This window comes from Coenobita brevimanus, chromosome 32 (genome assembly GCF_032717465.1).
Source record: "Coenobita brevimanus isolate Jiangsu-jjx chromosome 32, ASM3271746v2, whole genome shotgun sequence".
NCBI lineage: Eukaryota > Metazoa > Arthropoda > Malacostraca > Decapoda > Coenobitidae > Coenobita > Coenobita brevimanus.
Genome location: NC_136985.1, coordinates 3,317,927 through 3,344,551, shown reverse-complemented (window position 1 = coordinate 3,344,551; position 26,625 = coordinate 3,317,927). Strand labels below are relative to the sequence as shown.

Genomic DNA, 26,625 nt, shown 5'->3' with positions numbered 1-26,625 from the left:
GTATGTGCTTTATGTTTCCTATTATTTGGCCAGTAGCAAGGATGTTACTTATGAGTATTATCGGGTAATGTGTCTTCATAATCCATCCATCCATTGCCAGACGCCATGTATCCCAAATGGGGTGGCCAAGGGCTTAGAGTTAATTGTTTTACAGAGAGGGGCACTAATCCTCCACCAACCCCACTTGACACGTAGGGATGCCAATAGCATCTGGTGTTCCCAGGCAGTCACCCATCCAAGTACTAACCAGACCCAACGTCTTCATAATAATTTAAAATATAAAGGTACAGTACAATTTACAGCTTTAAAATAAAAATCAAATAAAAAAGCCAAAGGAATTGTCATACAGTAATCCCTATAAGACCTGGATGCCCAAGTCCCGGACACCCCAATTCCTGGACATTTTGGGCCCTGGCCTTCGGAACCCCAAAAAAATAAATAAATAAATAAATAAAAAAATCCAATATTTTTAAAACCGTATTTTGAACCTGGTGCGCGGTGCCTACCAGCTGTGTTTTGCTGCGTAGTTCTGCTGATGTCCTGTAGGGTGACGCTGCCTCCTCCCCATTTTCTGCCTACCCATCGTCGTGAGTCCACGCTCGTCACCATGGCTGCCCATGTGCTCGCTTTTGTGGTGGTGCCCTATCTGCTGCAGGCCCTGTTGTTCCTCTGCTGCCTCTTACTCGTGTGTGATGATGGCCCCGCCGCCTGAGAAAAGGAAATGAGTGGTTCTGATACTGGAGAAGAAGAGGGAGATATTGTACAAGGTGGATGCGGGATGGTCGATGTCCCTCGTCCTCCGAGAATTCAACCTGGCCCGCTCTATCTTGTTTAATATCAAGAATTTGCGGGACAAACTCACCCAGTAAGTGGCTGACTTTGCATCAAAGACCAAATGCATAGGAAGATTACATACCCTCCCAGGTTTGCAGAAATTGACCGCTCCATGCTGATTTAGTATTGTCAACAATGTGCTGCTGGTGTGCTGGTACATGGCAGGGAGCTGAAGGCTGCTGCCGAGAAGTTCGCAAGGTTACAATACACCCCAGACTTCAAGGCATCCGAAGGATGGCTCTTTGCTTTCAAGTTACGGCATAGACTTACCAACCGTAAGACCCATGGCAAAGCTTTGGACGCCAACGAGGAGGGGGCAGAAGAGTTTCGGCAAAAGGTGAAGGGCTTGATTGACAGGGAGGGCCTCACTCTCAGTCAAATCTACGACACTCATGAAACTGGTCTATTGAACCGCTCGCTACCAACGAACACCCTGGCAGAGGAGACAGAGAAGCATGGACGCAAGCTCTCCAAGCAGCGAAGATCTGCTTTGTGGTGTGCCAATGCTAACAGCATTCACTGGCTCAAGCCCGTTATTGTCGGCCGTGCAAAGTAGCCTCAGTGCCTTCGTGGGGTAATGGATGTCCTTCCTGTCCTGTGGTTCAATTCTGTGAAGGCTTGGTTCAAAGCCAAGATCTTCAAAGACTGGCTTCACCAGCACTTCGTCAAGGAGGTCATCCATTATCAGAGGAACACACTGGGAATCCCATGCAACCAGGGAAAGGCTCTCCTTCTCTTGGGCAATGCATCAGCACATCCATCTGACAAGGAGTTGGTGGCTGAGAATGGCTGCATTAGGTGCTTGTTTTTGCCACCTAGTGTGACTGCTCTCATCCAACCAATGGACCAAGACGTGATCGTGGCAACGAAGAGGATGTACCGTCGGAAGCTCCTGGAAGAGGTGATGGCTCTTCTCGAGGATAAGGACAAGAACAGGGAGGGACGCGACACGTAAGGCCAGCAGACTGTGGAAAACCTTCGCCACTACAACCTCAAGTCAGCCATCTATAACTGGGCCAGTGCATGGAGAAAAGTCTCTGTCAAGACTCTGAAAAGTGGTTTGTCTCGTCTGTTTGTCAGAGCCGATGTGGTGCATGACTTTCTAGGTTTTGATGTGGATGACTTTCATGCGCGTCTTCGTGTGCATGGCGATGAGGCAGATGTGGAAGAAGTGCGTGAGTGTTGGATGAAGACAAGGACGATCCAGGGTATCAGATCATGTCTGATATCAAGATCATATCTTCTGTTGCAGGTACAAGTACCCAGCTTGAAGAATCCAACGAGGACAGCGAGGATGATGAGGGCTCCTCTCAGCATGCATACTCCAGCCACTGAGCGCACTCCAGGAGCATGTCGAGTTTGTTCTAGACTACCTTGAACACCCAGACTGCGACAGGGAGATGGGGCCCTTGGGACTTGTGAAGGAAGTGTGTGCTTTTAGACAGAGCATCATCACTCATCAGAATCGCAATTCCTTACGTCAATCAACCATTGACAGTTTCCTCATGCCCATGACCCCTGCCATGCCCAGCCCTGGCTCCACACCACTGCCTCACCAAGACAGGCCTTCCACCTCTGAGCCACAGCCCAGCACATAGGCCACGGTGGAGTCGTCACTGGACATGACAGTGCGGCTCTCTTTGGCGTCATCTGCAGTGTATAGTCTATCACCATGTCCAAGTGATGCACCCCTCAGCCGCCTGCAACACCTACTCTCAGACTCTGACTTTGAATAAACAGGAAAAACCCGCCACTAGACCACAAGAGAATTGAGGCGCCCCCTGCTGAAGTGATGCAAGTGACACAAACAAAAAGTCGAGAAAACAGCGTCTGAAAGTTGGCGGGCTGGCTCACTCCCACTTGTCCTTGCCTCACTTCACCTCTAGAGTGGAAGTGAATCAAGGAGCAAATCGGTGGCGCTAACCTCATTTCCAACTCTCATACGCTATTTTCTCAGGTTATGATTAATCTACTGATAATACATGACCCCTTGAAGAACATAACGCTTTTGTACCTTATATTTTAGGTACCTCCATACAATCTCACTCAACATACAAACATTTGTCAGAGTTGCATGGATAAAAAAAATGGCATCCTTTACCTATTAATAATCCTGTTGTTTTAAACTGTCTGAATAAGTTGCTGATGAAGACTGAAGACCTACCCAAGCCACTGTGAGACAATGACCCAGACATTAAATATTATTGAATGTAATTGTGCTTTGCCATATTACCGTACTACTTCGTCACTTAATATGTTCTCGATGTCGATACTTAATTTCCTCTTCATAATACAGTGAATATTATTTTCTTGTAAATTAGAATGAAATGGGTAATGTAGGACTCAAAAGGACTTTTCAAAATAATATTATTCTTTCATGTAGCCAAGTACACACAACGTGCTTTTTACTATAAAAAAAAAAAAACTTTTCTTTCATAATATTATTCTTATTATTCTTTCTTAACACTAACTTAACACTAAGGCTTTCTCTTGGGTACTTCACTTAATCATAGCTGTAGAACCCCCTTTGGCACAAGGGGTCAATGCTGAATAATATTTTCTTGTAAAAAAAAAAAAAAAAGTAGGTAATGTAACACTCGTAAGGACTTCTCAAAATAATATTTTTCTTTTATGTAAACACGTACACACAACTTGTTTGTTACCAAAAAAAAAAAAAAAAAAAAAAAAAAAAAAAGACTTTCCTTTCATATTAATACAGTGAGTCCTTGATATACGAAAGGGATAGGGACCAAAAAAAAAAACTTTCGTAAATCGAAATTTCATATATTGGAATGATTTTCCCCATTGAAATATACATACAGTATAAATGGGGGGAAGTGTCCCAGGACCCCATCAGACCCCCACCTAAATTTCACCCCCCCTATTAAGAAGTAAGCAATACCTGTATACAGTTGTAGAGAAGGAGGTGGCCATATTCTTGTACATCTCCTTTTTCTTTATCACAGTTCCAATGGTGGAAACAGCAAGGCCTAAAAGACACCCAATCTCCGAGACTCCCTGCTCTTCCAATTTCCTTTTCAGAATTAGAGTACAGTGCTGCTGCTTCTTTACAGCGGGCCCCCCCAATGCTGGAGATGATGCAGGGTGCTTGGGAGGCATGGCGAAACAATACTAAAAGGTGAAGGGCTGCAAAAATATCCTCACATACAGCGAGGCTGTGAGGAGAGGAGGGACGTGGACTCAACTGAGAAGTGCGTGAAAATTTGTTTACAAGAGAGGGGTTAGTTCGTTTTCTCTCAGCAAGCGAATGCAGCGCTATGCACTGCGCCTATTTTGAATTTTTCATACAGTATTCCATTAACCCCTTCATAGTTGCCGGCCTTGAGCAACACTTCACTGTTTCAGTGTGAATGACGTTGAGTTAGGACATTATAAAAAACTGCGAACAATTACGGGAAGGGAACGAAGGTCACTGGTGTGTGTACATGACCCTACTCTACCATCCCATCAGTCTGGCGCTCTCTTCACTCCATGCCGATGTTTACATGCTTATGTTACATGCGCCCTAATATTGAGTAAGTTTCTTTCAACAAGAGAACATAATTTACCACCCTCAAAATAGTCAGAAAAATATAGAAGACAAACTAGAGGAATATGAACTTAATTAGGCTGTATGCTTACACGAAAGATCATGGGTTTTACAATTTTAAGAGACGATATGGAACAAACATGTTTGCTAATCAGAGAAAAATTACTTTCATCCCACATGTTCTTGTAGGTTAGCATTCAGTTCCACGTTCTTCGTTTGGTATCACTCTTCCCAATATATCTCGGACCGACTGAGCACAGTTATTTCTGCTCCTCAGAGTTAGAGTACATTTACTGCTCATTCTTTTGTTTGTTCTTATGTGTATGAGTGAGAGAGGACTGATACAAATTATAATGTATTCCATTATCGCTTTCATAGCTGCTGGCCCTGAACAATGCCTTACTGTACTGGTGTCAGTGACATTGAGTTAGGGTGAGCTAAAAAAAAAAAAAAAATGCAAGCAAGTATGGGAAAGGAATGAGGGTCACTGGTGTGTTTACACAACCCTACTCTACCACCTCAAGCATTCTGGCATTCGCAGTTCATTTCGTCCCAGATGTATTCAGCTGATGTACACATGCTGATGTAACACTCATCTTAATTTTATTAATTCTTAAACGAATCATAGCAAATCGCAGGATAGGTTTAGGAGAAACAATTAAAAAAAAAAAAAGAAAGCCAGGTGTGACAGATGAGTCTTTTCACATATGAAAGAAAAAGAAATTGATTTAAGAAAAAACGGTCCCAAGGTCAACCACAGGAGCACGCAAATATCTGAACCCACAGCCATTGAGGGGGCTAAACATATGTTTTACTTTAAGCAGTAAAAGCACCTTACCAAATCAGTTCTTCCTGATAGTCTGTTATATTTTTCAGACTATTTCTGGGTTGGTAAATACAGTAAATGTTTCTTATTAAATCTGTTTCCCCATCATTTTTAGCTGTTCTGGTGTGACAACTCGTTTATTTCGTTAACATAATGGCGGCAAGGACTGTTCTTCTCTAAGTGTTTAACCCCTTAACCGCAGGTGTCACTTTCGTGATGCTTGGGAGCAAGAGATCATACCACGGGGCATCACTTTTGTGATTCTGTGTTATTTTGAATTCGCCCAGGCTTTCAAGTGGTGGCTTGTATCATCTATCAGTACTGCCAATGTCCAACACTAGTCAGCACTCCTAATCTCATCTGTACTCCCATCCATTGTTGACAATTTAGCCACTTCTCCCTGTTCTTGACTCCCCTCCCTACCCCCCCTCCATTACCCTCTCCTCTCGCCTGCCCGGCAGTACTGGGCTAACTAAATCTTCCCCGGAATTTTCCACTGATTTCATCCATTGAAATAAGCCCTATGCCCTATTCTTATACCAATATATACCAAAAAGAAATAAGGTAAGTGATATTGCCATACACCTGGAATTGGCTAATTATCAACTGACAACACCTCACGTGCACTCGTTCGCTAATTTTCGCTTTATTTCCCCTTGAAATATGTCGTATAATCTATTCTCGTAATGAAAATATATATGAGAAAAGAAGGGAGCAGCCTAAGTGATATTTACATTCACCTGCAACTACCTAATTTATTATGTATTGTCTAGATTTCCTGCCAATCATTTCATAGCGTATATATTAGCAGCTGTCACCACGCTGAGATTGGCAGCATTGCACTCCCCCTAGATCACGAGCCCACCACACTGTATTCAGTTTACTGTCGTCTTTCAAGGTGAAACTACGTCGGATTCGCTCCTGTCCAATTCCGCCGCTTTTTAGCCCCATGCAAAGGGCCCTGTGACCTCTACCCCTACCTAAACCTCGTGTGGAAAGGGGTACAGGGCTAAGTGACTGCTGTGGAATGTGAACTGGCTAATTTATCAATGAAAATGATGTACAATGACTACAATGTTTCTGGTGACTAAAACAGTGCAAGTGGAAATGTAAATAATGTGTAAACAGCAAGTGAAAGCAATGAATGTAAATATAAGTGAACAGTGGAAAATAGTTTTATAAGTTACTGCAAGTGACAGTGCATAACACAGTGTAAATAAAATAGAAGCGTAAATAATGTAAATAAAACAGAGAATGTAAACAGAAATGTAAATGAGTATAATATATGAATACGAATATATATACTAGGAGTAATGACAGTGAAAGTTTCATTCTAGCATGTATGAATACTATGAGTTATGAAAGTGGAAGTGAAAGTGACAGATTCGCTCTCAACGCTAGTATACAGGACGAGAAAGTGAATGCTACGTATTTTACTGAAAGAGAAATTGAATGCCTACAGTGACAATAAACTACTATTACTGAAGGAAACTTATGGATAAAGTCTATCTATCTATCTATTGCCAGACGCCATAATCCCGTAAGGGGTGGCCATTTGACTCTGAGCTGTTTGTTTTATGGGGAGGGGCACTAACCCTCCACCAACCCACTTGTTGACACGTAGGGAGCACGTATGGTTTGGTTATATAGTTACCACCCAGCGTTGTAAATGGTTTCTTGGCTTACAAGAAACCATTTGGCTTGTCTCTCAATGTAAAGCCACCTGTAAAGGAAAGAAAAGCAATAAGAAGTGACAGGAAAGATGGGAGAAATAGGAAGAGAGGAGGACAGGCACAGAAAAAGAATGATAAAGGCTAAGGAAGGAGTAGGCAGCACTATGTCAAGTGAGTGGATGATGGTCGCCACCACCAACCACAATTAAGGATAAAGACTGCAGATATATACAAGTGTTATATAGTAATAGAAATATAAAATGTGAGGGTTTTTATGAATAATAAATGACAGAACACCAGCGGCGAACAAGCGCAAGTGGGAAGGTCATACGCACTCGTAATTTTCATTGCTTTCACAGTGTTTTTTTTTTTTTTTTTTTTTTTGAGTATGGATTCCAAACTACAGGTATTTGAAAATCATAGAATACTGTTTCTAGTGATAATATCAGGCTGTGGTAATCATATTACGGGTTGTCGGGAAGTGTATAGTGGAGACTTCGTTACCCAACTTCAGAGGTCTCCACAAGTCCTACGGTACTCGACGAAGGCTCAGCAAACATCCAAGGAGAAAGCTGAAGGTATGTGCCATATGCATATGTAATTTTAATATTCTAGGACTAATAACTGATTTTTGGCAAATATTTTTAGAGAGTCTGTCGGAGCGCGATTAACCCCACAAGACACACAAGTTGAGCCAAAACAAGCCCACGGTTAAGGGGTTAACTAAACCTGGCCTAACCGAGCTTATCTGTACCTAATAATTTAAACCTAACCTAACCTCCAGTTGGGAAACTGGGAAACGATATCTACCTTTGAGCACTCTGAGTTTCTTCCACTGTGTTGGAAACGATCGAGTTTTAGTATTTCAAGGACCCACTGTATTACTTTCTTTCATAACACTAGCTTAACACAACGAACCGTACAAGTCAGAAAACCACACACAAAAAAGAAAGAAAGAAAGAAAAAGGTAAACTGGTTGATACAAGGCGGGAGCTATGATTGACGGCCCTGCTACACTCCCACTGGCTGGCGGGCACCATGATGTTAGTGTGCTGATTGGTTGGGCACCTCTCCCGGGCTCTTGCCTTACTACAGATTGGAAAGTAAAATCGTGCAGCATTTCCTCCAAAAATTTGTGGTTTTGTGTAGGATTATGGACCTTATGACCACACCACTTCCCTGAATCACTTTGGGAAACTTACCTCACATAGAGATATTATCGTGCTACTCAATGCAAGTGAAAACTAAATTTTGACCGAGGTGTCACCTGCATCACTTCAGCAAGGGGTGCCTCAATTTACAGTGAAGTGCAGTGCTAAGAAATTAGAATTCAGAGTGCAATGGATTAAGTGCAAAGTGCTACTGTAAAATGGTGAGTTTCAAGTGCATAGCAAGTAAGAAAAGAATGTGCAATGTTGAATGTGCAATGTTAAGAAATTAGAATTCTCAATGCAAAGGCTTTAGTGCAGAGTGCAACACTGGTGAGTTTCAAGTGCAGCGCAAGTAAGAAACGATTTTACAGTGTTAAGACAGAATTCAGAGTGCAAAGGACTAAGTACAGTGTAACACTTGATTACTATTGGTGCTTCAGGTGCATATTCATACTGTCAGAGCCTGAGAGGAGGTGGGTTATTCTTCGCGATGACCATGGACATGTTGTAAATACCCTGGACACTGCTAAATATTTTCCATACTCACCTCTAAATCCTCATTCTCTGGTTCCTTTTCATTTATTTCATGCTTTTTGTCCAATATTTGTGTGAACAGAGTCTTATATAGGTGCTATGCATGTCTGGTAGGGAGTTATGTAGGTGGTTTTCTAGGTTAGGCTGGGTTAGGGTCCATAAGTACCTGTCCAGGAGGCATTTTCCCAAGTCCAAGACAAACCCAAGTTACAGACATGCCTTTGGCTCTATTACATTAGGTCTTGAAGGGATTACTGTATTTCAATACAAATTAAAATATAGATGATTTTTCAAATACTATCATTTTTTCATGTTCACTAGACAAAATTAGGATTTGCAAGTAACAATGGAATTTAGCACTAAATCTCCTAACTCAAAAAAAAAGGCAACAGTAATTGTATATCTTGTTCAATTACAGTATAAACATTTTATTGAAAATTAATTTAAAAAAAAAAAAAAAAAAAAGCTATCTGTCCTGACAGCTCTTGTACCATCGAAAGTAAACATCAGTCCTAGGTCATACCATTCATGGGACACTCCCATTGTGTATGTGTGTACCGCCTGACTCACAAATTCATGCCAGTCCTCAACAGCTCCTTGATAGGACTGCTGTCTAGATATTTGTGTCAAGCTTCACTTGGAATTGGAAAATGTGAGTACGTTTAAGTACTTGGGTAGTGTGATGAGTAAGGATGGAGGTTTGGAGGGTGAAGTGCTTGAAAGGGTACAGCAGGGAAGAAAGGTTGCTGGTTCTTTGAAAGCAGTGATAAGAAACAGGGAAGTGAGCATGGAAGTGAAAAAGTTACTACATGACAGTATTGTGATACCAACTCTAACGTACGGAAGTGAAGCTTGGACGTTGTTGGAAGGACACAAGTCAAGAGTGAGAGCCGTGGAAATGAGTTATTTAAGAGGGGCCTGTGGAGTCACATGGAGAGACAGGCTGACGAATGAGGATATAAAGAAGCGTTGTGGTGTTGACGTGGATGTGATAGGAAGCGTTATGAGGAACACACTGAGGTGGTTTGGCCATGTGGAGAGGATGGAGGGTGAAAGACTGACGAAGAGAGTGTATGTGAGTGAGGTGGAGGGGGAAAGAGGGAGGGGGAGGCCGAGGATGAGATGGAGAGATGGGGTGGAGAGGTATATGAGAGAGGGGGGTGTGAGTTGGGAGCAGGGGAGTGAAATGGCGGGGGACAGGGCGACTTGGAGGCGATTTGTTTGTGGCCACCCCAAACGGGATTGAGGCGTCTGGCAATAGATAGATAGATAGAATCACTCCAACCACAGTGATATACAGTAAAATCCCTGCATCTGGTATCCAAACAAATGGAATACTCAGAAAAATGTGAAAATTCAAGGGCTGGTGAATGTGTCAGTAAGTTATAACTGTACGCCAATTTGAATGGACCGCCAAACCGCCGTTTTATTGTGTCACGCAAGGGTGGGTGAAGTCGGACAAAACGAGGTGAAGGCATTTCTGGCTAATGTAAGTACAGTAATCACTCTAATATCCGGACCCCCAATAACCGAACATCCCCACTAACCGAACCTTATCGTCCTGGGATCAAACATTCCCAAAATGGTCCGAAAATCCAAAAAAAAATTTTAAAAAATCGATTTTTTGCCGTCCGTAATTTGAACTTGCCGCACGCGCAGCGTGAGAGCATTGTTTTGGTTCGTCATTCCTCCGACGTCCGATAGAGCGCCGCTGCATCCTCCCAACTTCCCGCCTATCTCTCACCGCGACTGGACCTACGCTCTTCGCCATGGCTGCCCACGTGCTCGCTTTTGTGGTGGTGCCGTACTTGCTGCAAGGCCTCCTGCTGCTCTCTGCCCTCCTCTTAGTGTGTGTGATGATGGCCCCGCCTCCTGAGAAAAGGAAAAGAGTGGTGTTGACTCTGGAGAAGAAACGGGAGATATTGGAGAAAGTTGATGCGGGTTGGTCTTCTTCACGCATTCTCCGCGAGTTCAACCTGGCCCGGTCGACTTTGTTCGATATCAAGCGTTCCCGAGACAAGCTCATGCAGTACACGGCTGACTTCTCGTCGAGAAGCAAACGCAACGTGGAAAGGAAGGTTATGTTTACCCCCAAGTATGCAGAAATCGACCGCTCCACGTTGATTTGGTATCGACAGCAACGTGCAGCTGGTGTGATGGTACGTGGAACGGAGCTGAAGGCTGCTGCTGAGAAGTTTGCAAGGCTTCACGACGCCCTAGACTTCAAGGCATCCGAGGGTTGGCTCTTCGCGTTCAAGTTGCGACATGGCCTTACTAACCGTAAAGCACATGGTGAAGCATTGGACGCTAACGAGGATGGAGTTGACGAGTTTCGGCACAAGGTGAAAGGCTTGATCGACAGGGAGGGCCTCACTCTCGGTCAAGTCTATAACACTGACGAAACTGGCCTATTCTATCGCTCGGTGCCAACGAACACTCTAGCCGATGAGACGGAGAAGCGTGTACCTGGCCACAAGCTTTCTAAGGAATGGATATCTGCTTTGTGTTGTGCCAATGCTAACGGCATGCACCGGCTTAAGCCCGTTATTGTTGGCCGTGCAAAGCAGCCTCGGTGCCTTCGTGGGGTGATGGATGTCCTTCCTGTCGTATGGTACCATTCTTTGAAAGCATGGTTCACAGCTGTGATTTTCAAAGACTGGTTTCACCGTCACTTCGTCAAGGAGGTCATCCAGTACCAGACGAAGACACTGGGAATTCCTCGTGACCAGGTAAAGGCTCTCCTTCTCCTCGACAATGCACGTGCCCACCCGTGCGACAAGGACTTGGTTGCTGAGAATGGCCATATTAGGTGCATGTTTCTGCCACCTAATACGACTGCTCTCATTCAACCCATGGACCAAGGAGTGATCGTGGCAACAAAGCGCCTGTACCGTCGGAAGTTCCTGGACGAGGTGATGGTTGTTCTCGAGGACGAGGATGAGCGCAGGGAAGGACGTGACACTCGAGGCAAGCGGACTTTGGAAAACCTTCGCTGCTACAACATCAAGTCTGCGCTGTACAACTGGGCTAGTGCATGGAAGGAAGTCCCTGTGAAAACTCTTGAAAATGGTTGGCCTCGTCTGCTTCTCGGAACAGATGTGGAGTACGATTTCCTAGGGTTTGACGTGGATGACTTCCATGCACGGCTACGTACGCACGGCGACGATGTTGATGTGGACGATGTTCGTGAGTGGTTGGACGACGACGAGGGCGATCCTGGGTATCAGACGTTGTCTGATATCGAGATCGCATCTTCGGTTGCTGGTGTCAGTCCCGAACCTGAAGATTCCGACGACGAAGGCGATGATGATGTGGACTCCTCTCAGCAGGACACTACTCCAGCCATCCCCAAGCTGAGCACACTCCGGGAACATCTAGAGTTCGTCCTAGACTACCTGGAACACCCGGACTGCGACAGGGAGATGGGGCCCTTGGGACTCGTGGAGGAAGTGCGTGCTTTCCGGCAGCGCATCATCAATCGCCAGAATCGTCGGTCCTTGCGTCAGTTAACGATTGACAGTTTTTTCAGGCCCGTGACCCCCGCTGTGCCAAGCCCTGGTTCCACTCCGTTGCCTCCCCAAGACAGGCCCTCATGCTCCAAGCCACAGCCCAGCACATCAGCTACAGTGGAGTCACCGCTCGATGTGAGTTTGCGGCTATCTTCAGAGTCTTCTGTAGTCGGTACGCCATCACCACGACCCACCGATGCACCCCTTGGTCGCCTGCCAGTGATACTCTCGGACTCTGACAGTGAATAAACAGCAAGAACTTCTCCACTAGACCACACGGGAATTTTGAGTGTTGTGCAGTGAAAAAAACCGTGTGTTGTGTTAAGGTTTTCGAAATGAGAGAAAAGACTCAGTAGAAAAGAAATTTAACGTAACTAACCTTCTTTGTTTTGGCTTTGGAAAATAAAAAAAACTTGGGAAAAGTTAACTAATGTGCAACACTAAATTTTAATGGAACATTATTTGGACTAAAGTGAACACTGTGAAGAGAACGGACTTCTGTGTGTTATTGACTAAGTTCAGTGCAAGACTTCAAGAAGAGTGTACTGCAAGTGCTTCAGGAAATCGTTCTTACTGTCAGAGTCCGAGAGGAGGCGGTTATTCATCGAGGTGGCCAGGGACTTGCTGTAAGTAGCCAGAATGTTTCATATTGTACTTTTTTCCGTACTATACTTACCAGAATGTGTCATACTGTACTTTTTTCCATACTATACTTACCTCATGCATGTGCAGTAGGAATGTGTTTTTCAGAGTTAGGTTCGGTTAGAGTCCATAAGTACCAGAATGTTTATTAATGTATGAACATACTTCTAAACCCTCATTTTATGTTTCTTTTGCATTTATTTCAGTCATTTATGTGCCTTATTGGTGTGATTTGGGTGTTAAATAGGTGCTATGCATGTCCGGAGGGAGTTGTACAGGTGTTTCTCTGAGTTAAGGTCCATAAGTACAAGTCCATAAGCTGGGGCCCAATATCCGGACGAAACCAATATCCGAACCTACCGATGGCTCTATTGATCCGGATATTGGAGGGGTTACTGTACCTAGTAAATCCTCTTAACCACCCCTCCTCTCCCCCTCTTTCCCCTGCTTGAATTCAGTCATCCTCCACACCCTCCACAAATCACCAGTCTGCTTTTTACCACCAGACAGTAAACAAGCGCTCTTGCTGTTGTGTTGCTCTGATGGAGGGTAATTTCTACACTCCAAAATGCCTAAAGAGCAAACTAAATGTAAGCGTGTCATGCTTACCTTGAAACAGAAGCTGGACATATGCAACAGACTTGAAAAAAGCAAACATTATAAAACACTGATGACTGAATATAATGTAGGAATGATATCAAGACCCAAGCATCCAAGCTCAATGAATTTTCCATGAAAAGCGAAACAAGTACCGTATTTCGCGGCATGTAAGACGCACTTTTTTGTCTCAAAGTTACCTTAAAATATCCTCATGCGTCCTGCACACTAGACTAAGGCAGGTTAGCTTGGCTCCATTGCGAAGAAACTCTTATAAAGATGATCATCTCACTGCTTGGCAAAACTTTATAAAGATGATCATCTCACTGCTTGGCAACCACAAGTGTTTTCTACAGTATACAGACTTGATTTTATTTTTAAAAATTATATACACTAGTGTATATATGCAGCAGATTTTAGAAACATGCGAGATCAGAAACACACAAAACATCGTGGGCTTGTTTACAGTTCAACTGGCTAACACTGTGAAGATATTTAGCGGTTTAGCAATTTAGCAGTTTAGCATCCGCCCTAATCCAGCAAGCTAACATACATGATCACTGGTGAACTGTCTGGTAACCTTCTGAAAGGCAATCATGGCCCCTTTGCTTGCCATTCATTCACTAACTAGCAAACCAATCATACTGGAGAGATGCTGGCTAGTGAAACTGCCACGTCATCAAAACAGACTTTCGTTAAGTATGGAAATTCAGTAACATTAATTGGGTCGGTTTCTTTTGTGACATTTTGTGAGTGTATATATGCACCAGATATTAAAACACGCAAGTTCAAAAACACACAAAGCATTCACGGTTTATTTTCAGCTCAACTGGCCAATACCGTCTAGGGGTTTTAGCTGTTTAGCAACTTAGCAGTTTAGCGTCTAGCGTACACCCTACTCCAGCCAGATAACATGCTCGTGGTGAACTGTCTGCTAACCTTTTGAAAGGCAATCATGACCACTTTGCTTGCTATCCACTTACTAACTAGCAAAGCAGTCATACTGGGGAGATGCTAGCTAGCGAAACTGCCATCAAAATTGCTTTTTGTTGCATATGGAAATTCAATCACTCTTATTGGGTTGGCTTCTCTTAGTGACATTTTGTTTCATGCATGACAAGAGTATCACAGAAGTGAACAATCTTATTATATCAATAGTGAAAAACAGGAAAAACAGTTGTAACATTAAACAGCACTGCCTGAAGTTACAGCTTCACCTTTTCAGCCAAGTGCAGCACTTTAGCAATGTCTATGTGACTCAGGGCACACCCAATTACAGTATTTTGTTGTGAAAATAGGATAAAATTGACTGAGTAGCATAACTGATACAATATCTGAAATAGCAGTGTCTGATGGGCATTCATATCAGCGTCCGCCATTTCTGCTGTATTCTTAGTAGACGAAGCGATCAGAATGATTGACAACATTCACTCTGCATCTCTGCTGCCTAAGCAAAGCTTTCATGATCAGCGATGGAGATCATTTAGGCCATTTAACGTCCAAATTGCTTAGGTTAGGTTATGTTCTGTTGTAAAGTCGTTTGCCATTTTGGACGTTACGGCCGAAATGACCAGAATCCTAAGGGTGTGGGTGAGAGTGTGGTGTAGGTGTAGTTAAGGAAGTAGGAGTGGGAAGAGTCAGGCTAGAGGACTGATAATCCGCTTATTACAATCCCTTCAGCCCAGTAACGTATTTTATAGGGTAGTTTATTCATGCTCACCATATGATTTTATTCAGTTCAGGAAACATGTACTGAGGATATTAATGTGGGCTGTATCAAATGCCCCAAGTCCGAAAAATATCGCCTGTGCTCAGTTAAAACGATTGCCAGGTTAAAGTCGTATGAAGTGGAAGAAGATTACGGTAATAACCTACAGCTCTGCCAGCATCAACTGCCATAATGTTAAAGTTATTGTATTTTATGCTTAATCAAATATAACCATCCCCCTCTGAAATGTCACATTCAGAAGAATACGTTTTCGTTTTCGTTTTCGTTTTTAAAGGCTCCAACATGCTTGCATGTGTCGGCCTTGGTCACCTAATGGCAGCTCTCCACGCTGCACGATCCACTGCAGCCTCCCTGTTCAGTCCCTTAACCCTAAGGTCACACTTAATGACCTCGTCCCATGTCTTTCTCGTTCTACCCCTCATAACCCCACCTCCAATATTAACACTTCTCACCTTCCTCACCCAATTATCATCCCCCATCCTCTCCACATGTCCAAACCACCTCAATCTACCTCTCCTCATCACAACACCAATACACTCCAGTCCCATCCTACCTCTCAACTCTTCCATTGTAAACCCAGCCCCTCCAGGCCTTGGACGCAGGGACGCACTGCACATCCACCTAATCATTGTCATTTCTGTACGTCTGAGCCGGTGAATGTCTTCCTCCTTCACTGACCAGGTCTCACTGCCATACAGCATTACACTCCTAACACATGCTGCATACAAAGACCCCTTAGCACGTAGGGAGAGCCCTCTCAATGTCAGGAGAGGCAAGAGCTCCCTGAACTTCTTCCAACCACTTCTCACCCTAGCCACAGAGCTAGCTCCAGCCCCACCTCCAGCACACAACATGTCTCCCAAATAACAAAACTCTTCCACACACTCAAGAGATTCACCAGCAAGTTCAATCCTTTCACGTCTGACGATCTCCACCTGCTCACCCCGGCACGCCGTACACATAAAATCAGCATTATCTCGCAGTCTACCTCTGATACCACTACATCTCTTATGCACCCATTTATCACACACACCGCACAAGATGGAATTACTTCCCACGCCCTTGTGGCAAACTGCACATGTCCACTCTTCTTCGTCTTTGACAGTACCGCCACCAACCCTAGATATCATCACTTTTGTTTTATCTGCATTTACCCTTAAACCCTTTTGCCCCATACCATCTCTCCACTTCCTAAACCTTTCCTCCGCCTCCCTTTCATTCTCTGAAATCAACACCAAATCACCAGCATACAACAACTCCCACGGGAGTCCGTTTCTAAAGTCACGTGAAAGGGCTTCAAGTACCATGATAAACAACATGGGACTCAAGACTGACCCCTGATGCACATCAACATTCACGGAAAACTCATCACTCAAATCTCCATTCACTCTCACCTAGGTGTGAGCACCCACATACATGGCCATAACCACCCTACCCAGCCACTCCTCCAAGCCAAGCTTTCTCATTGCCCACTTCACCACCTTTCTAGGGACTCTGTCAAAGGCCTTTTCCAAATCAACAAAAACAAAATAAAGATCCCTTCTCCTACCAATATATTTTTCCTGAAGCTGTTGAACAATGAATATGGCATCAGTGGTCCCCCTACCTGGCATAAACCCAAACAGCATCTCATCAATATTCACTCTTTCTCTAATCATACCTTCTAAAACTCTCTCCATTACCTTCATTATCTGATCTAAAAGCTTTATACCTCTATAATTTCCTCTTTCCAGGGCATCACCCTTCCCTTTATACACATTTACAATTACACTCTTCAGCCAATCATCTGGGACAACACACTCATAAATAATCCTATTTATCAGGTCAGTGACTAAACTCATCCCTATATCGCCTGAGGCCTTCAACATTTCGGCAGTCAACCCAGACACACCTGCTGCCTTCCCCACCCTCATCCTGCCTATTGCCTCACTCACAGTAGCAGTATCATTCAAAGGCCAAGGGCCAGACACTGGATCTGCTGGCTCCAAACCTTCCCTGTCCCAGTCAAACTCCTCATCATTCAACAACCGGTTATAATGCTCTCTCCATGCATCTTTAATATCCTCACTGTTCACCACTACCCTTCCTTCATCATTCTTCACACACTGCTCACCTATGATATCCCGATTATCTCTCTTCACCTGACCTGCCACCCTAAATATATTTTTCCTTTCCCCATGATTTAAGTTATCAAGTAATTGTCTCTGTGACTCAGACTTTGCCCTGTATACCTCTCTCCTAGCCCTACGTTTGGCAGCCAAATATTCCTCTTTGCTACCACCCTTCTTCCATTCCCGGAAAAGCCTTCTTTTCTCCTTAATTGCAGCTTCTACACCCTCATCCCACCACCAAGTTACTTTATGTCTTGGTGGTCCTCTTGTCCAGCCACATGTTACATCAGTAACTCTCAAGAAATTGTTCTTGAGGGCTCTGTACTGTTCATTAACGCCTCTGTCTACAGCTCCCTGTTCAGCCACCACTCTCCTCAACTCGCTATACAAGGCATCCCTTACTACTTGGTTTTTCAGCTTCCATATTTTCCTCCTAGGTCCATAAGTCCTCTTTTCCATCACTTGTTCTTTAAGCACCATATCACAAATTAATAATTTGTGCTGCTGCACACACTCCTCACTTCCTATAACTTTAACATCCCTCACTAACCTCCTATCGGCCCTCCTAACCAGAAAATAATCTATCTGACTGCTATTTCCCCCAGACTCATACGTAATTAAACTACTGTCTCTTTTCCTAAAATATGTGTTGCACACAATCATGTCCGTTGCATCCCCAAACTCGAGTATCCTTTCCCCTTCTGCATTCCTTAGACCATACGCACATCCCCCATGCACTCCTTCATAACCTTGTGCTGCTTCACCTACATGACCATTTAAGTCCCCTCCCAAGATCACTATCTCATCATCCCGCATACCACCCACTACACGTATTAAATCATCCCAAAATCTATCTTTCTCTGATTCATCCAATCCTGCCTGTGGAGCATATGCCGATATAATCACAGCTATCTTTCTTCCCAACAGAATTTTCACTACCAATATCCTATCGTGGAAAGGACTGTCCTAACCTAACAGTTAAATAAACCTAACCTAATCTAGCTTAACTGTACCTAATAATTTAACCTAACTCAACCTAACCTAATCCCCAGTTGGGATATGGGAAACAAAATCCACCTTTGTGTATGATCACGTTTCCTCCATTACGCTGGAAACAATCATAGGTACGGCTTAAGGATAGTGATGATAATAACCGGGGAAACTTTTCAGCAGGAAAATGTCAGGTATTATTTTACAAGTTGCAATACGCAGTTCAGTAATACTGTACTACCACCATAAACACATAGTATAATACCTAAGAATACTAATGAACCCCCATAACCCCATTCAGATACTGATATTTACAGAGATACTGAATATAATAGAAAGTACCGGTACCCAAAATACCATACCTTGGATTATGACTCTGCCAGTCCATGCAAAAAATGCATGCATTTGTACGTGTGTATCTCATTCCATCGACTGCACATGCATCTGCTGGGTCTGTTTCACTCAATCATAGGCATACTTTATGTCACATGACAGTATTCTACCAGTCAATTTGATGCACAGTCTTTGATTCCTTATGAGTGGAAAATTCAAATCCTTCTCGCTATGGCTTCTGACGAAGTAAGACGTGATCTTTGCACCGCATGTAATATTGATTATTTACGTGTTATTAAGAAATTTCCACTCGGAACCAAAGGAAGCCATTGAGTTATTGAAAAAACACGATGTATTTTTTTTCTGCTAGTTTTTGATGAGATTTGAGTGATTTTGACCTTCGTTTTTGTTGGAAATGCTTCATTCTGCCTCTTTTCCAATCACGAACATTGACTGGATGACGAGGTGAAATGAAACATTTTCGACAGAAAACGAAGGCAAAAATCAATCATATTGCATCAAAAACCACAAGAAAAATACACTGCACAACCTGGACCATCGTATCTCTTGGGTAAGCATTCCGCTGTAGCACGTTAGGTTAGGTTAGGTGTGGTTAGTCAGATTAGGTTTGGTTAGTGTAGATCTGTTTGGTTAGGTTAACCAGTTGTGCAGTTTATTTTTCTCGTGATTTTTCAAGCGATTGGAGTGATTATTGTCTTCGTTTTCTGTCAGTTAGGTTAGGTTAGGTTAGGTCTGGTGGTTTTTGATGTGATCTGAGATATTTTTACCTTTGGTTTTTATCGGGTAGGTTAGGTTAGGTCTGTTTAGCTAGGTTAGGTTAAGTTAGGTCTGTTTGGCTAGGTTAGGTTAGGTTAGGTCTGTTTGGCTAAATTAGGTTAGGTTACATTAGGTCTGTTTGGTTAGGTTAACCAGTTCTGCAGTACCCGGTACCAGTATATTTTTGTGGTGGTTTTTGATGAGGTGATTCTGTTCCTTCGTTTTCTGTCAAAAATGCTTCATTTCACCTCCTCATCCAGTCAAAGTTCACGATTGGAAAAGAGACAAAATGAAGCATTTCCGACAAAAATGAAGGTCAAAATCACTCAAATCTCATTTTAAAAATACAAGAAAAATATACTGCACAACTGGAGGGTTTATTGGCAACTTGTAAAAATTTACCACCTAACCTAACCTCCAGTTGGGAAATAGAAAGTGAAATCCATCTTTGAGTACCGTACGTTAAGTAAGTTTCCTCCATTACGCTGGAAACAATCATACGTATGGCTTAAGGATCGTGATGTTAATAACAGGCGAAATTTTGCAGCAGGAAAATGTTATTTACAACCCATGTATGGCAGAAATATCTAGAAAACTGTAGGAATATGAACTGATATAGTTAGGTCTTTATGCTACTTAAACATTTACCACACAGAAAATATCCTACCAACACTTCATTCCCTTATTTTAATCCAAACAGCACCTTAATGACTGCGAGCTGTTGCTGTTGGACACACGTGTCCAACTAGCCAGGTTTCGGGACAATTCGCCATCAAGTCAATTCACCGTCATAACAATAACAAGACAATTCGCCGTCAGGACGATTCCCCGTCATTTATTTACATACCAGTTTATTTAGCAAGTACACTAGTCTTGTAATGGGGTGCTTTCAAAGCTAGGGTTCCAATAGATGTCACCACCAGTGAGACAGACACATCCCCACGCCATTTAAAAAGCATATTTTTCTCTCTTAAATATCTACAGAACAATATATTGGATATTGTCATTTGAGATGAATATATACTTGTACCTCTTCAGAGTCATTTTAAAATATACGCAGGATGTTGTAGTACCAATGAAAATAAATGAAGACAGCTATGGGTGACGCTAAAATGTAATTCAAAGTCGACTACAGCGAGGTAGAAACACGTTAATTATTGGCTAAAAGTGCAACTTATAAATGATATCCAATGCCTACGCTATTGAATGAACATAGACTTTGATAGATCCCCATGAAAATTAGTTATTAAAGTATTAATTATTCAAAAACAAGTATATTTATAGAATGACGGGTCCTGACGAGGAATCGTCCTTGTTTTGACGGCGAATTGTCTCGGAACCGACTAACTACACAACAATGCCAGTGAACAGCAACAAATGATGCTATCTTTGCACTCGCCCCAACACCATACTCACATACATCTGACCAACCACACACCAATGCCAGTCAACAGTAACAAATGATGCTATCTTTGCACTCGACCCAACACTATACTCACATACATCTGACCAACCACACACCAATGCCAGTCAACAGTAACAAATGATGCTATCTTTGCACTCGCCCCAACACTATACTCACATACATCTGACCAACCACACACCAATGACAGTCAACAGTAACAAATGATGCTATCTTTGCACTCGCCCCAACACTATACTCACATACATCTGACCAACCACACACCATTGCCAGTCAACAGTAACAAATGATGCTATCTTTGCACTCGCCCCAACACTATACTCACATACATCTGACCAACCACACACCAATGCCAGTCAACAGTAACAAATGATGCTATCTTTGCACTCGCCCCAACACTATACTCACATACATCTGACCAACCACACACCAATGCCAGTCAACAGTAACAAATGATGCTATCTTTGCACTCGCCCCAACACTATACTCACATACATCTGACCAACCACACACCAATGACAGTCAACAGTAACAAATGATGCTATCTTTGCACTCGCCCCAACACTATACTCACATACATCTGACCAACCACACACCAATGACAGTCAACAGTAACAAATGATGCTATCTTTGCACTCGCCCCAACACTATACTCACATACATCTGACCAACCACACATACTACCAGATATACAAATAGCAGAAAAAGTAATACAGGAGGAGTTAAGTAGATTAGACAGAGGAAAAGCAAGTGGTCCTGATGAAATTTCATGTTGGGTGTTACAAGAATGTGCAAAGGAGTTAAGCAAACCATTATTTTTAATTTTCAAGAAATCTTTGAGTCAAGGGAAACTACCTGATATTTGGAAAAAAGCAAATATAGTCCCCTTATTCAAGAAAGGAAATAGACAAAATCCTCTCAACTACCGACCAGTATCACTGACCAGTGTTGTAAGCAAGGTATTAGAAAAACTTATAAGAAAAGCTTGGGTAAATCATCTAGAAAAACACAGTATGATAACAGAAAGACAGTTTGGTTTCAGAAAAGGAAAATCCTGTGTTACTAATCTGTTGAGCTACTATGACAGAGTAACAAACACAATACAGGAAAGGGAAGGATGGGTGGACAGTATCTATTTAGATTTCAAGAAAGCTTTTGACACAGTACCACACCAAAGACTTTTATGGAAGCTGTACCATCAAGGAGGAATTCGAGGCAAACTGTTTTGTTGGATGCAAGACTTTCTCAGAAAAAGAGAAATGAGGACAGTACTAAGAGGAAACTACTCATCATGGAAAGAAGTGACTAGTGGAGTACCACAGGGTTCGGTGCTGGCACCAATCATGTTTCTAGTGTACATAAATGATATAAACATTAACACTGGAAATGAGAGCTATCTGAATATGTTTGCAGATGATGCAAAAATACAAAGGAGAATTACTAGCACAGACTCTTGTAGGGAGCTACAAGAAGAATTAAATAAACTTCATGAATGGAGTAGTACATGGCAAATGGAATTCAATGTGGACAAGTGTCATGTAATCAAGTTTGGTAAAAGTGGAAAAAGACCTGATTGGGATTATAAGTTAGGAAATAAAACCCTATACACATCAGAAAGAGAGAAAGACTTAGGTGTGATTATCAATAACAGACTATCTCCGGCTGACCACATCAGCGAGAAGGTACGGAACATGTATACACTGCTTGCAAATATGAGAATAGCATTCACATACATAAATGAAGACATGCTAAAAAGGATAATAACATCATTCATTAGACCAACCCTGGAATATGCATCAGTAGTCTGGAGTCCTCATCTCAAAAAGCATATAGACAAGATTGAAAAAGTTCAAAGGGCCGCTACAAGATGGATACCAAGCTTAAGGGACCTAAGCTATGAAGAAAGACTAAATAAACTGAATCTACCAACACTACAGGAGAGAAGGAAAAGAGGTGACATGATAATGCTATATAAGTGCATATCAGGAAAGGAGAAAATAGACATAAATGATTACTTAACATATGGAGAAGCATCAGCAAGAGGACACTGCAAAAAACTGCATAAGAAGAGAGGTGATAAAGACGTAAGGAAATTCAGTTTCCCAAACAGAGCAATTGATCAATGGAATGCACTACCGAATGAAATAGTGTGTGCCAAAACAATTCACAAATTTAAGGATATGTACGATAAATATGGTTTAAGACACGGGACAGTACGAGCTTGACTCATTCCTGTAAAGATACAATTAGGTAAGAACACCAATGCCAGTCAACAGTAACAAATGATGCTATCTTTGCACTCGACCCAACACTATACTCACATACATCTGACCAACCACACACCAATGACAGTCAACAGTAACAAATGATGCTATCTTTGCACTCGCCCCAACACTATACTCACATACATCTGACCAACCACACACCAATGCCAGTCAACAGTAACAAATGATGCTATCTTTGCACTCGCCCCAACACTATACTCACATACATCTGACCAACCACACACCAATGCCAGTCAACAGTAACAAATGATGCTATCTTTGCACTCGCCCCAACACTATACTCACATACATCTGACCAACCACACACCAATGACAGTCAACAGTAACAAATGATGCTATCTTTGCACTCGCCCCAACACTATACTCACATACATCTGACCAACCACACACCAATGCCAGTCAACAGTAACAAATGATGCTATCTTTGCACTCGCCCCAACACTATACTCACATACATCTGACCAACCACACACCAATGACAGTCAACAGTAACAAATGATGCTATCTTTGCACTCGCCCCAACACTATACTCACATACATCTGACCAACCACACACCAATGCCAGTCAACAGTAACAAATGATGCTATCTTTGCACTCGCCCCAACACTATACTCACATACATCTGACCAACCACACACCAATGCCAGTCAACAGTAACAAATGATGCTATCTTTGCACTCGCCCCAACACTATACTCACATACATCTGACCAACCACACACCAATGCCAGTCAACAGTAACAAATGATGCTATCTTTGCACTCGCCCCAACACTATACTCACATACATCTGACCAACCACACACCAATGCCAGTCAACAGTAACAAATGATGCTATCTTTGCACTCGCCCCAACACTATACTCACATACATCTGACCAACCACACACCAATGCCAGTCAACAGTAACAAATGATGCTATCTTTGCACTCGCCCCAACACTATACTCACATACATCTGACCAACCACACACCAATGCCAGTCAACAGTAACAAATGATGCTATCTTTGCACTCGACCCAACACTATACTCACATACATCTGACCAACCACACACCAATGACAGTCAACAGTAACAAATGATGCTATCTTTGCACTCGCCCCAACACTATACTCACATACATCTGACCAACCACACACCAATGCCAGTCAACAGTAACAAATGATGCTATCTTTGCACTCGCCCCAACACTATACTCACATACATCTGACCAACCACACACCAATGCCAGTCAACAGTAACAAATGATGCTATCTTTGCACTCGCCCCAACACTATACTCACATACATCTGACCAACCACACACCAATGACAGTCAACAGTAACAAATGATGCTATCTTTGCACTCGCCCCAACACTATACTCACATACATCTGACCAACCACACACCAATGCCAGTCAACAGTAACAAATGATGCTATCTTTGCACTCGCCCCAACACTATACTCACATACATCTGACCAACCACACACCAATGACAGTCAACAGTAACAAATGATGCTATCTTTGCACTCGCCCCAACACTATACTCACATACATCTGACCAACCACACACCAATGCCAGTCAACAGTAACAAATGATGCTATCTTTGCACTCGCCCCAACACTATACTCACATACATCTGACCAACCACACACCAATGCCAGTCAACAGTAACAAATGATGCTATCTTTGCACTCGCCCCAACACTATACTCACATACATCTGACCAACCACACACCAATGCCAGTCAACAGTAACAAATGATGCTATCTTTGCACTCGCCCCAACACTATACTCACATACATCTGACCAACCACACACCAATGCCAGTCAACAGTAACAAATGATGCTATCTTTGCACTCGCCCCAACACTATACTCACATACATCTGACCAACCACACACCAATGCCAGTCAACAGTAACAAATGATGCTATCTTTGCACTCGCCCCAACACTATACTCACATACATCTGACCAACCACACACCAATGCCAGTCAACAGTAACAAATGATGCTATCTTTGCACTCGACCCAACACTATACTCACATACATCTGACCAACCACACACCAATGCCAGTCAACAGTAACAAATGATGCTATCTTTGCACTCGCCCCAACACTATACTCACATACATCTGACCAACCACACACCAATGCCAGTCAACAGTAACAAATGATGCTATCTTTGCACTCGCCCCAACACTATACTCACATACATCTGACCAACCACACACCAATGCCAGTCAACAGTTACAAATGATGCTATCTTTGCACTCGCCCCAACACTATACTCACATACATCTGACCAACCACACACCAATGCCAGTCAACAGTAACAAATGATGCTATCTTTGCACTCTGCACATAACTTTACTCACATACATCTGACCAACCACACACCAATGCCAGTCAACAGTAACAAATGATGCTATCTTTGCACTCGCCCCAACACTATACTCACATACATCTGACCAACCACACACCAATGCCAGTCAACAGTAACAAATGATGCTATCTTTGCACTCGCCCCAACACTATACTCACATACATCTGACCAACCACACACCAATGCCAGTCAACAGTAACAAATGATGCTATCTTTGCACTGCGCCCAACACTATACTCACATACATCTGACCAACCACACACCAATGCCAGTCAACAGTAACAAATGATGCTATCTTTGCACTCGCCCCAACACTATACTCACATACATCTGACCAACCACACACCAATGCCAGTCAACAGTAACAAATGATGCTATCTTTGCACTCGCCCCAACACTATACTCACATACATCTGACCAACCACACACCAATGCCAGTCAACAGTAACAAATGATGCTATCTTTGCACTCGCCCCAACACTATACTCACATACATCTGACCAACCACACACCAATGCCAGTCAACAGTAACAAATGATGCTATCTTTGCACTCGCCCCAACACTATACTCACATACATCTGACCAACCACACACCAATGCCAGTCAACAGTAACAAATGATGCTATCTTTGCACTCGCCCCAACACTATACTCACATACATCTGGTGAAGGTCTGTAGCTTCATAAACGCCCTCACAAAAACACCAAAAATACCTTCAAAATAATCTGTATATTCATGTATTTCAAAAGAATTGGATTATTGCCCAGAACATTGCTTCCGTGGCGTAGGTCCGTTAAGACAAATCAGTAAACAATGCTGGCTTATCTCTATATTTGTAGCATATATGTCGCCATCTTGTTACGACAGCCTGACGATTTTACAATTACTGTAATATACCCCAAATTCCAAAACGATATACTTTAATGAATTAATGCTAAATATCCAATGAACAGTATAGAATAATGGAGAATCAAGAAGTCATCGGGAATAAGTTGGTCAATAGTAAGTAGCGTGGAAAGATGGCGACAAATAGCATTAGGTAAACACTGGCTGTCAGCTGATTGCCAATAATGGTATGAAGATGACGTTATCAATAAGGGTTTTGTGACCATATTTCCCAGATAATTCTCTTCATGATACAGACTTCATTGCCCTTAGCAGCAAGACCGTGGAGAGTTCTGCTTTCTCACATCCAGCCAGCGTTGCCAGATTCCTAAGCTCATTTTTTCGTACAAGGCATATGTTAAAATTGTCGTTTTTTAATCAAAATTATCGTACACATTGAATTAAAG

At 42.7% G+C, this 26,625-nt stretch overlaps 1 long non-coding RNA gene across 1 annotated transcript in view; it reads right to left on the bottom strand.

Moving 5' to 3' along the window:
* LOC145395611 (uncharacterized) overlaps window positions 1-26,115 on the bottom strand; it is an 88,166-nt gene extending 62,051 nt beyond the window's left edge. Inside the window, exon 1 of the long non-coding RNA XR_013896642.1 lies at window positions 25,989-26,115. This is a non-coding gene — a long non-coding RNA (uncharacterized LOC145395611). The remainder of the gene's footprint in view (window positions 1-25,988) is intronic.
* Window positions 26,116-26,625: the final 510 nt, after the last annotated feature.